Source organism: Eumetopias jubatus, unplaced genomic scaffold, assembly GCF_037043125.1.
Source record: "Eumetopias jubatus isolate StellerSeaLion01/CBP00866 unplaced genomic scaffold, mEumJub1_p1.0 scaffold_4, whole genome shotgun sequence".
NCBI lineage: Eukaryota > Metazoa > Chordata > Mammalia > Carnivora > Otariidae > Eumetopias > Eumetopias jubatus.
The window spans coordinates 13801075-13811440 of NW_028274810.1; the positions used below are offsets into that span (position 1 = coordinate 13801075).

The following is a 10366-nucleotide window of genomic DNA, read 5'->3' on the forward strand; positions in this document are numbered from 1 at the left end:
TTAATATAATACAAAGTTAAGTTTTAGACTTCCACATGACAAATGATACCAACATGAGACATTAAAGAAGGTAACCTAACCCAAGAAATCTACAGCAGTTTTGATAAAAGCCACTGGAGTACAACACACAGCTAAGTTGCAACATGTGAGGGTCAGTTCTCTGCCCCACAGCTCTTGGTGCGATGATTTCCTAGGTGGATGGTCTACACAGGATGCAGGACATGACATAGTCCTCACCCCTGAACAAGTCTAGCTTCTTTTTTGGGAAAGGGCCTGCAAGTGCCTGTCAGCTCCAGCCTTTAGGTGCTTGCCCCTTCCTTGGGAGAAGACAGCAAGTGGACAGGCTGGGGTGGGGCTGTAAGCCCCCTGTTGTCTGCCATCATACCAAAACTGGGCATCTTCCCAGTCTAGGCCAATGCTGGCTGAAATCCAGGCACAGGACATTTCTGCCTGGACATAATGTGTTGCCCTGGCAAGCACCATAGGTCTCTTAGACCCAGAACAAGATGCTCTTTGTGGCCACTAGGATGCACAGCCCTTGGTACCTGCTAGAGCTGGGACCCAGGCTCTATCCACTACTGCTTGGCATCTGCCTGAAAACCTCGCTGGTCACTGAATAAACGAGGTCTTATCAAGGGCCGGACTAATTCTGGACTACTAGCCAGAACCTGTCACTTTGCCCATGCAAGGTCAGTGGGAAGCCACCTCAGTGGCTGCTCCTCAGGCCCACAAATGACTCTGACTGTGGCCACCTCCCAAGGCATCTGTCCTGGCCTCCTTCCAGTGCCATTGTGACATATGGCAGGTCATTGGCTGCAGCTCAGGGTATGACCTCCTTCCTCTGACAGCATTGTGAGGGAGGTGGGGACCAGTCATAGATGTCAGAGAGCTACAGCTGCACCTCCTGCTTGTACAGGTAGCCCTCTTGCATCAGTGTGTGGTGCTTCTCCAGCATGTCCTCTAGGCTGGGCTTGTGTGTCACCAGGTACTGGTTACTGCAGCCACAGTACTTATACTTGGTGTTGAAGCCCGGGTTGTGCTCATGCTGAATGTTCATAGACAAGAGCCAAGCACCCAGGAACACCTAAGTTACTGTGCCATGTGCACAAGTGTGGCTGAGGTGCAGATAGTGCATCAGGTTGGTCAAAAGCACATAGCCAGCCCCCAGCGTGTAGGGTAGCTAGTAGTCACAGAATAACCAGTTGGCCTCGTACTAGTGCTCCTGGGCTTGACATGGACTTGGCCTAAAAAGAAACCTCAGTAGAGGTGGCTGCAATGCACAGGGTCACACATGTGCAGCTTGGCCAGCAGCCGGTCCAGCTGCATGAACAAGTCTGCACTGAGCACAGACTTGAAGGCCACATACTCAGCCAGCATGACCAGCTCCTTGGCTGGGAGGTTCTTGTACGCGTTGTACATTGTGGACAGCAGCATAGGTCACCATGCTGTGCCTGCTCATACCCCAGGGCACACGCCTCCCCCACCCCCAGGCTGCCTGTGTCCACCGTGAAGCATGCCCATACATCATCTGGGCTGCCTTGCCATGCCACTGCCAGCCATGTGCCATGTGCCAGGCCACCCAGGCCTAGTGCCATCTGGTGCCACCAGGCAGGCCATAGCAGCTTCATGACGCACATGTGGGAAGAACCCAAAGCCCTGAAGCCAGCGGGCAGGCTGTGTCCACTGGTGGTGGAGGCAGAGGGCCAGGGAAGAGCTAGTATAAAGGAACTCTAGAAATCAGCCCTACTCACCCTTTACTCCCATTTCCAAAAGTTTGTTACTTTGCTGCTTGAATACTTATTTAGATCAATTCTGTACATTCCATATTCTTTGTTGTGTGGAGCCAAATCTTTGGTAAGCTTCATAGTCAGCTAGTGACTGGTAGAAACTTTCTTAAATGACTTAAAGCAATAAATCTTCCACCATTTACAAAGAGGCTCTGTGTATGTATGTTGCAGTATGCCTTCAATGCTCTAATACTTTACAGTTCTTTCTTAGCTTTCATTTCCTGCTTGTGCAGTAATTCAGAGTTTCCATAGGGGAAAGATTAGGATCTTTTAAATTATCTTCCTGAGTGTCCATCTAACCTTGCCCATGTATTCTGCCATCTGGGTCTCTAGGAATAGTGTGTAACCTTTCAAAACCGTTTGTGAACATTTATTCCCTTGATTTTCCTATGTAATTTTCTTGGCCATCTTTTTTTGCCCTAACTAGTTTTTTTGCCTAATTTTTTTGCCCTAACTAGTTTTTCTGCCTAAAATTGCAGCTGCAATTTTATACAATTGCTATTATTTGTTTTTGACTATCAACCAGATGTTTCCTCACTGCGTGAACTCTGAGTCAATTCAAAGCCCTGTGAATGGGCATTTCCAGGAAGCTTCCAGTCAGGTCAAACAGTGACAGTTCTCTGGCAGTGGGCTTTTTTGGAAACTTCCCAAACAATTGTCCCTTCAGTAGCTACTACACTGCTGGGGTTTTGTTTTGTCTTTAGTTACTCTTGCTCTTAGGCCTCTCTTTTTCAAGACTACCACTGACCTATGGAGCAGAGTAGGAATAGAGCATCCTCAGAGCTCACAGTTCTCAATGAGATTTAATTGTTGTTCTTGAAGAAATGCTCTCCAGCTTGTTGCACCTTTGGATAATTTCCAGAGTTTTGAAAAAGTTGATGTTGACCACTTTGCCAGTGTTCTCTCTGTATCTGTCTGTCTCTGTGTGTCTCTCTTATAGAGGAGTGGATATAAGAAGTCCTTACTTGACCATTCCAGAAGTTTCTCTGACACTTTTTAGTAACATGTTTAGAGTTTGAAAAAGTGAAGTGAAAATGCTCTGTCAAAACAAGATTCTTGCCAGCCCCACAATCAGGTGAACCAATTATTTCAAATAAATCTCTTTCTCAAGAATTTAGTTTTGGAAGCAGGAGGTGAGGAAATGAGTCTTGCTTACAAAAACTTATGAAAATAATACATCACATATACCTGGTCTACATATTTTTAACATGGGTTCCAAAGAAATTCAGTGAAAAAAACCATAGTTTTTTCATCAAATAGTGCTGGAACACTGAATAGACAAAAAGAAACAAAACTGGCACTTACCCAATACCTTACACAAAATACATATTCTACACAGACCTCTATTTAAGATTTCTAATTTATAAAATTGATAAAAGTATATTTATGAGTAATTTTAACAGTCTTGGGGTAGGCAAAGTTTATTTTTAATATGTAAAATGTAAAAGGCTTGAGCCATTAAAATTGATAAATTAGACTCCCTGCTTCAGACACTCTGTGATGATTAATTTCATGTGTCCAGTTTGGCTAAGCTATGGTGCCCAGTTGTTTGGCCAAACACTAATCCAGATGTTGCTGTGAAGATACTGTTTTAGATATGATTAACCTTTATAATCAGTTGACTCTCAGTAAAGCAGATCATCTTCCATAATGTGGGTTAGCTACATCCCATCAATTGAAGGCCTTATGAGCAAAAACAGGTTTCTCAAGAAGAATGAATTCCACTTCCAGACTGGAACATAAAAAGTCTGACTGAATTTCTAGTCTTTAACCTGCAGTGGAGATTTTGGACTCAATACTGCAGTGTCAAATTCTACCTGAATTTCTTACCTGCTGACCTCCCCTATATATTTATGACTTGCCAGCCCACACAATCATGTGAGACAATTTTAAAAACTCTCTACCCCCCTCCACATATATCCTTACATGCACACACATACACACATATACAGGTTTCTTTGGAGAGCCCTATACACACCCTTAAGAAAATGAAAAGGAAAACTGGAGAGTAGGGCAAAACATTTTAAACATATATTTTACAAAGGACTTGTATCCAAAATATTGAAGAACTCTTTTAATCCACCAATATAAAGATTCATAAAGAAGGGGAGCAAAATTAAACACTTTGTTAACATGAGATAAACAAATGGTCAATGGCAGAATCAAATTATATTCAGCATTGTTGTCATTAGGGAAGTGTGTATTGAAATATCAATATAATTATACTATACACTAACTAGATTTACTGAAATTGATATCTCACACAAATATTGCCAAATATGGAGTATTTGAAATTTTAATGTTTCTGGTTATTGTAAAATTTATCACCACCTTTAAATATTGTTTGGCAGCGTTTTTTTGTTTTGTTTTGTTTTTTGTTTTTTGTTTTAATTTTATTTTATTATGTTATGTTAGTCACCATACAGTACATCATTAGTTTTTGATGTAGCGATCCATGATTCGTTGTTTTCATATAACACCCAGTGCTCCATGCAGTACGTGCCCTCCTTAATACCCATCACCGGGCTAACCCATCCCCCCACCCCCTCCCCTCTAAAACCCTCAGTTTGTTTCTTAGAGTCCATAGTCTCTCGTGGTTCATCTGTCCCTCTGATTTCCCCCCTTCAACAAAACAAAGAGGCAACCCACAGAATGGGAGAAGATATTTGCAAATGACACTACAGATAGCGCTGATATCCAAGATCTATAAAGAACTCAAACTCAACACCCAAAAAACAAATAATCAAGTCAAAAAATAGGCAGAAGACATGAACAGACACTTCTCCAAAGAAGACATACAAATGTTTGGCAGTTTTTTATAAATTCAAATTTACAATTACCATACAAGTCAGCTGGATATTTACCCAAAGTAAATGAAAACTTACGTCCACAAAAACACTTGTATTAGAATTTTGTAGAAGCTGTATTAATAATGACTATAAACTGGTAATAATGCAAATGTCTGTCAGCAGGTAAATGGATGAACACATTGTGGTGTATCTGCGCAATGGAATGCTAATAAAAAGAAACAAATTGCTGATATATGCAAAGATATAGATAACATTTTAAAACAGTGTTTGCTAGACACAAAAGAGTACATTAATATAATTTCACTCATAAGAAATTTTAGAAAAGGCAAAAAACAAATTGTAATTTTAATTATATAAGACAAATACATCTTTGCCTGGATTTGGGTCTTAGGAGATTGGCTGCAAAGGGAATTTGGGGGAAATGAATACTTTTACTTCCTAATTCTAGTAGTGTTTACATTGCTGTATATAGTTTTCTTTTTTCTTTCTTTTTTTTTATTATGTTATGTTAATGACCATACATTACATCATTAGTTTTTGATGTAGTGTTCCATGATTCATTGTTTGTGTATAACACCCAGGGCTCCATTCAGTACATGCCCTCTTTAATACCCATCACCAGGCTAACCCATCCCCCCACCCCCTCCCCTCTAGAACCCTCAGTTTGTTTCTCAGAGTCCATAGTCTCTCATGCTCAACATCGCTCAGCATCAGGGAAATCCAAATCAAAACCTCAATGAGATACCACCTCACACAAGTCAGAATGACTAAAATTAACAAATCAGGAAATGACAGATGTTGGCAGGGATGTGGAGAAAGGGGAACCCTCCTACATTGTTGGTGGGAATGTAAGCTGGTGCAGCTACTCTGGAAAACAGTATGGAGGTTCCTCAAAAAGTTGAAAAATAGAGCTACCATATAACCCAGCAATTTCGCTACTGGGTATTTACCCCAAAGATACAAATGTAGGGATCCGAAGGGGTATGTGCACCCCAATGTTTATAGCAGCAATGTCCACAATAGCCAAACTATGGAAAGAGCCAAAACGTCCATCGACAGATGAATGGATAAAAAAGATGTGTTATATATACACAATGGAATATTATGCAGCCATCAAAAAGAATGAGATCTTGCCATTTGCAATGACATGGATGGAACTGGAGGGTGTTATGCTGAGCAAAATAAGTCAATCAGAGAAAGACATGTATCATATGATCTCACTGATATGAGGAATTCTTAATCTCAGGAAAGAAACTGAGGGTTGCTGGAGTGGTGGGGAGTGGGAGGGATGGGGTGGCTGGGTGATAGACATTGGGGAGGGTATGTGCTATGGTGAGCACTGTGAATTGTGTATGTGGTTTTCAAAACTCATCTAACTCTATACTTACAATGAACACATTTATTTTATGTGAGTTATACTTCAATAAGGTTTATCCTAAAAAGCATAAATATGTTAAAAAGGCATCAAAACTTACATAGGTATATTGGCAAATTTGGGAGCCAAACTTTAAAAAGAAGAAATGCTCAAAGAAGCAGTCCTGTCAATGGTGCTGCTTTTTCCTCAAATTATAGCAATTGCTGATTCTAAAAGTAGATACAGAGAGGGTACACAACCAAGCATCACTTTCTGTGGAGCCAATAATAGTATATTGACAAATATTTCAGTAATTGGCCCTAGGAAGGAGGTGAGACCTTGGGAAATAAGCCCACACATTCAGTTGGGACTCTGAAAGGAGTGAGGTTGAGGTACATGTAGAATTTCCCTTGTATAGTTTGAAGCCAAGCTTCAGATCATATTATTCCTTAAATAAGTCATCCTGCTGCGGGATTTCTAGTTCCTTTAGCCTATCTTCCTAACAGAAGCATGAGCAAATCCTGTCTGGAGAAAGGTCACATCAGCCAGAGTCTCAAATTGTATCTATAGTTTTTCACATTAAATCTCACATTAATATATCTGACAACTAAATGAGTATATGGGTGGGGAAGGGGGAAAAACCAAATACCAAGAAAATATTTTAGACAACCAAGAAATCCGAATAATGGAGTTAACAGACATGGACTTTAAAACTATACCAAAAAATCAAATGGATTTGTTAGATAAAAACTTGTAATAACTGAAAATAATATTCACTTAATAGATAAGATGTAGAGGAAAAGAGAATAAGCAAACTGGAAGACTGGTCAGAAGAAAATATTACAGTGATGTCACAGAGAAGCAAATAGGTGGATATTTGAAGAAGGACTATACGAGATATGTTGGTTATAGTGAAAAAAGACTGGAGTGAAGAAGACGGTGGAGAGAGAATGGGGCTGAACAGTACTTGAAGAGATACTGGCTAAAGAATGTTAGAAGATTGAAGAAAAATCAATCTGCAAATTAAAAAAAGCATTATAAACTTATAAAGGTAAATTAAAAGCAAACATACATAGGTATATTATAGCAAAACTAATAAAAATTAATGAAAAAGAGAAAGTCTTCAAAGCACCCAAAGAAAAGAAAAATTGTGTTTAAAGGGGGAACAAAACATTTACAAGTGACTTGATAACAGAAATGATGGAAATCAGAATTCAATGGAATAATTTATTCAAAGAACTAAAAATAATTGCCAACATAAACCTGTGTATCAAGTGAAACTATCAATATTAAGTAAAAATGATGGCATTCTCTCCTTTTCTCTTTTCCCCCTTCCCATATGTTCATCTGTTTTCTTTCTTAAATTCCACCTATGAGCGAGATCGTATGGTATTTGTCTTTATCTGACTGACTTATTTCACTTAGCATGATACACTCTAGTTCCATCCATGTCATTGTAAATGGCAAGATTTCATTCTTTCTGATTGCTAAGTGCTCTAGAGAACAAACTGAGGCTGGATGGAGGGAGGTGGATCAGGGATGAGCCAGATCAGTGATAGGTATTAAAGGGTGTTGTGAATCACTGAATTCTACTCCAGAAACCAATATTGCACTGTAAGTTCACTAACAAAATTTAAATAAAAATAAATAAATAAATACTCTACATGAAAAAATAATTTTTTTAGACAAACAAACAGAAAAATGATGACATTTTTGGACCTATAAAGCCAAGACATTTCATCATTAAGCCTTCATTAAAGAAATATTGAAGGAGGTTCTTTGTGTAAATTTAAGATTCCAGAAGCACTATTAGCAATTAAAGAATAAACAGAAACAAAATAGATATATAAATGGGTAATTCTAAATTACTGTTGATTGTATGAAATCATCATCATCATTATCATATCATCATTGGCCTAAGCCTAATATATATGTAGAAGTAAAATATATGAAAAAATACACATGAATCAAAACAAAGATAAATGGGATAGAAATGTTTTAATTTCCTTTAATTGCCCCAGAAATACACAAATTTTGATTTTAATAAGGGGTGTCTGCTGTAATCTCTATATAACCCCTAAGAATTTCGTATAAGAAGGTGTAATTAAGAGATAATAAAAGGAGGGGCGGAGCAAGATGGCAGAGGAGTAGGAGACCTGGATTTCGTCTGGTCTCAGGAATTCAGCTGAATAGGGATCAAACCATTCTGAACACCAGGAACTCAACAGGAGATCGAAGAAAAGAATAGCAACAACTCTTTGAAGAGAAAAGTGACCACTTTCTGGAAGGTAGGATGTGTGGAGAAGTGAATCCGAGGCGATATTCCGGAGGTTAGACGGCGGGGGAGGGAGCATCCATCGGCCGCTTCTGGCAAGTGATAGAGCCGAGGAGCACAAAATCGGAACTTTTAGAAGTCAGCTCCGCTGAGGGACGTCGCTCCAGTGGCTAAGTGGGAGGTGGAACCCTCGTGGGACAGTGTGGTCTCAAGACCGGGGGTGCCTGAGTGCAGCAGAGCGCCCAGGTATCGGAGCGGGGAAGCCAGCTGCAGAGATGGAGCCAAGGCGCGTGCTCTCAGCTTGGGGTTCCCATAAACTGTGATCCGTGGCCCAGACGGGCCACTGCTCTTCCAGCAGGGACCCAACAAGCAGCAGAGCTGGGGAGACTCCCCTTCCTCCCCTGGGAGGAGTGGCGCGGGAGGGCACCACAGGGATCTGCTGGGTTTGGAGACTCCACATGGGGTCGGGTGCCAGAGATAGAAACGCTCGGTCACAGGCCGGGTGAGCACAGAGTGCAGCCGGAGAGGAGACCGGGGAGATGGGAGTGACTGCTTTTCTCTGGGGGCGCACTGAGGAGCAGGGCCCCGAGTTCTCAGCTCCTCCGGGCGGAGATTGGGAGGCCACCATTTCACTCTGGTCCTCCAAAGCTGTGCTGGGAGCTTGCAGGGAACAAAAGCTCCTAGGAGCAAACCTGAGCAGATTGCTTAGACCGGACCAACAGGGCGAGGCAATTGCACCTCCAGCAAAGACATTTGGGAACCACTGCAACAGGCACCTCCCCCAGAAGATCAGCACGAAGAACCAGCAAGCCAAGACCAAGTTTACCAATCAAGAAGAACGGGAGAACTCCAGTGCTAGGGGAATGCTGCACATAGAATTCATGGCTTTTTTTACCATGATTCATTAGTTTTTCAAAGTTAATTTTTTAACTTTTTTTTTGAATTTTTCTTTTTCCCTTTTTCAACCAACATCTTATCAATCCCTTTTTTTAAAAAAACATTTTTTATTTTTCATTTTTAGAGTCATATTTTATCCCTTCATAGTAGTTACCCTTATTTTTGGCATATATATATGTTGTTCTTTCTTTAAAATTTTGAGATACAGTTTCTTCTAACAGATCAAAATATACCCTAAATCACTAGTGTATGGCTTTGTTCTAGTCTCCTGCCTGATCACATTCTCTCCCTTTTTCTTTTCTTTTTTTTAAATCTTCTTTCTTTTTTCAAATAACTTCTTATCTTATCAATTCCTTTTATAAAATCTTTTATAATTTTCATCTTTACACTCATCTTCCATCCCTTCATTGTATCAACCCTTATTTTGTACATATATAAGTCTTTCTTCCTTTAAAATTTTAGGAGACACTTTCTTCTAACAGACCAAAATACACCCAAAATCTAGTATGTGGCACTGATCTATGCACGAGGCTGATCATATTTGATCATATTCTGTTTTTTTTGTTTTGTTCTGTTTTTGTTTGTTTTTATCTTTATCTTTTTCTTTTTTCTTTCTTTCCCTTTCTTTTCGCCTGGTTTCAGGTCTTTTCTGATTTGTATAGAGTATATTTGCTGGGGACGTTGTTAACCTGTTAGCATTTTGTTCTCTCATTCATCTATTCTCCACTGGACAAAATGACAAGACGAAAAAAATCACCTCAGCAAAAAGAACAAGAGGTAGTACCGTCAGCCAGGGACCTACTCAATATGGACATTAGTAAAATGTCAAACCTAGAGTTCAGAATCATGACTTTAAAGATACTAGCTGGGCTTGAAAAAACCATGGAAGTTATTAGAGAAACCCTTTCTGGAGAAATAAAAGAACTAAAATCTAACCAAGTCAAAATCAAAAAGGCTATTAATGAGGTGCAATCAAAAATGGGGGCACTAACTGCTAGGATAAATGAGGCAGAAGAGAGAATCAGCGATATAGAAGACCAAACGATGGAAAATAAAGAGGCTGAGAAAAAGAGAGATAAACAACTACAGGATCACGAGAGCAGAATTCGAGAGATAAGCGACACGATAAGATGAAAGAACATTAGAATAATTGGGATCCCAGAAGAAGAAGAAAGAGAGAGAGGGGCAGAAGGTATATTGGAGCAAATAATAGCAGAGAACTTCCCTAATGTGAGGAAGGAAA

The 10366-nt window shown here is 40.0% G+C and overlaps 1 pseudogene; it reads right to left on the reverse strand.

Annotated features, from left to right (window-relative positions):
- Positions 1 to 820: 820 nt before the first annotated feature.
- LOC114208101 (beta-1,3-galactosyltransferase 6-like) lies at positions 821 to 1628 on the reverse strand (annotated as a pseudogene).
- Positions 1629 to 10366: the final 8738 nt, after the last annotated feature.